Source organism: Aptenodytes forsteri, unplaced genomic scaffold (assembly GCF_000699145.1).
Source record: "Aptenodytes forsteri isolate BGI_AS27 unplaced genomic scaffold, ASM69914v1 Scaffold17, whole genome shotgun sequence".
NCBI lineage: Eukaryota > Metazoa > Chordata > Aves > Sphenisciformes > Spheniscidae > Aptenodytes > Aptenodytes forsteri.
Window position 1 is genome coordinate 2,068,207 of NW_008795027.1, and position 3,113 is coordinate 2,071,319.

The following is a 3,113-nucleotide window of genomic DNA, read 5'->3' on the forward strand; positions in this document are numbered from 1 at the left end:
TGTGAACAGAAGAATATAACAGTTTAATTCAGTTTTCTTGTCTAAGAAAAGTCAAGCAATTGTCTTATCTTCTGCCCTCTAGAATCAGACTTATTAAGGCAGTACTCTTTTAATAGTGCTTTTGCTCTGGCAGCAAAATAGCGGGAGTATTTTAAGAGATTCCTAGGGTTGAACATCTTTTTTGTTTTAGTAGGTGTATCACAGAGAAAGTGGGTTGGACACTTGCAGCTTCCCTTTTAAAGAACCTCTAAAGAAGGATAACAATTTACAGCTGAAATTAAAATAAATGTCTGCTGCCCAGAACAATTATAGTACCACCTTACCTTTTCTATAGCAAATAAGAAATACCATTTGTTTCTGCTCCTGCCCAACCCAGTCAGCAAGTCACAAATTAATTAAGAGACAGCAAGAATTATAGCTATATGCTTATACCTATGTGCCTTTACTCTAACAGGTGAGAACTTTGCTTTCAATTCCTTGCCAAGTTAGTGATACACACAGGATTAAAAAAAAAAAAATAGGGGTCCTTTTGGTCTAGAAGAATGACTTTGATAGTTTATCCCAGCTCCAGATAAAAGAATTGAGAATTAAGAGAACAGTTCTGTTCAGTGCTATTTATCTATCACACCTTAGTTCTGTCAGAGGAAAGACTTTACAAAAAAAATCTCAAATAGAGCCAGAGCTTGTTTTTCAACCTCTCCCCATTCATGAGTCAACACTGGTTTTCCAGCCTAGTTCCCAGAAGTGGATAAGAAGAAAACAGAGAAAAAATATTTAGCATTAGGGGAACCAGGGCAAAAGGCGGTAGAATACCAGAATGAAGAAAAGCAACCTGTTACTAATTCTGAAGTCCTAAGTATCAAACTGGGACTAGCTTTCATCTATAATAAACTAGTGGCTCTAGATAAGTTATCAGGCTGCTTCTCGTAATTATGAGAACCTAATGAAGAAGAAAAAAAGGTTACCCTCCTCATAATTTTCTGAAGTTTTGTCAAACTTAAAAAATTCTCGTGCTTCCTGTATTACTCTGAAGAATTAACATTTCTACCACTCACTTTAAAGACTTACAAGCTCATTTCTTCAAGTCATATTTACAAGACTTGTTGTTCTGTTGGCACTGATAATGAGTGCTGCTCAAAGTTTGAGTACTTTGTTTCTGTACAAAACACCAGGTGAGGGATCCCACAACAGCAGACTGAGCACTCTAAAGGAGTACTGTGGCAGTAACATGATAGCAGAAGCAACCTTAAAGGTTAAATGGAAGTGTACTCAATGAAACAGCAGCTATTTGAGGCCAACAGTGGTAATGCAGAGATGAGATCATCAACCCAATAAACTTAGGCATATTTGGATGTGGCTGGCTTAGCAGTGAGGTTTTAAAAAGCAGAGATGTTTATTGCAGGAGTTAGGGATTCTGCAGGAAAACGGAGAGGAGTACATGATTAGGGAACAAAGCAGAAGTATGATGGCAGCAGAAGTGCTTGAAAAAAACAATGCCACTAGCACCAAAGAACACAGAGCGTCAAAAACCTCATGTACAAAATTATTTGAAGGCTTTAGTCAAGTCTTATAAAGACTGCAAAATAAAAGCAGAAAGCCTGCTAATACTTCTTGGATCCAGAGGGTGGGGTAAAAGCTAAATTGCTATACCATTTGAAATTCACTATTATTAATAGTTAAGATGTTATGCTTCTACTTTGACTTCAAGGTCATTGGTTTCCACATCCTAAAAAATTTGACAAAGCGGGTTGCTCTTGATAGCATCTACCCTGTTCTGTCTAGCTTGGCAGGATCTATAAACTACTGCAGAGAGGAACAATTGAGAGCCTGAATAGTCAATACAAGTCTTAACTATTTGGACAGGATATCAATTCTTCCAGAAGCTGGTATACATTGATTTAGAGGTGTTTGATTTCACTTTCAGAAACAATTAGCAACAGCATCCACTTCCCTGAAGAGAAGTTAACATTTAATAACTGAAGAACAGAAGTTTAAAAAACCATCACTGAACTCTAATTAGACATCAAAATGTGCTCATTTCCTTGACATGATCATATCCATCTGCCAATTATTGTTAAGTCAACATCCACTCCTAGATCTATAGAAAGCACTGAGCCTGTGGCAAAATGGTTGCTGCCAGTGACAGTCCAATATCAACTCTTGGTTGGAACCTTATCTTAAGAATTTGTTCTTTAACAACATCAGTTTAGTGAAAATTAATTAAGTAGACAGAATCGCTACTACTTCATCGCATGAAGATGAATTAGTCAAACTTTAACCGCTCTTTATGGAAACTATAAGCATGAATTTTGCAAGCTTTACAAAACTAGATCCCCATCAAGTTTTTCTTCTGCAAACCTTCCTTCATCATTTTTTAATTCTCCTCAAACTAACTAAACTGAGTAGAACTGTATGAGCGGGGCACTCTTGTTTATTTCCTGTATCACTGCAAAATGCAAGTAAAATTGAAGACTGACTCTGTTTGTGTCCTTGTTCAACTGATACTATGGACAACTTAAGGTTTAAAACATCTTTTGACAAACTAATCTGAAGCCCAGGTTTCTCTCTAAGCCAGATCACAAGTGTTGTTTAACCTGAGTCTCCACATGAGGTAACGTACTTTTAGTCAGCTGTTTTAAACGCATCTTTATTTTTAAAGAAGAGAAAAGCTGGCATAGATTTAGGCTGTCCAAAAGAAGCAACCAAAGAAACTAAATAATCTTGGAGGCTGGCACAGTAACTATTTGGAAGTCAGAGTTAATGTTTATACTTTATTTCTAAAGAAGAAACTAAATTCTAACTACTGCTGCAGAAGGAGTCTGCATCACTTAGTAAAGGAAGCCCAGGAAGCATACTATTGATGTGTTTTTAAATTCAATCAACAAAAACTAGATTCAGGAGTGAAGAGAGTGAAAATAAGCCTGTTTCTAACTTGTGTTAGAGGAAAGTGTTACTTGCTTTCCTCTTGTAAGGTGCTCTACTTTGACAGTAAGAATTGCCTCCCATACTCGTCTGACTTTCGAGATACCAAAGCTTTCCACGCAGACCTCAGAGACCGCCAGCAGCCTGCAACCCTGCCAAGCCAGCAGGCTCCCTCAGAGCAAGCCCCCGCC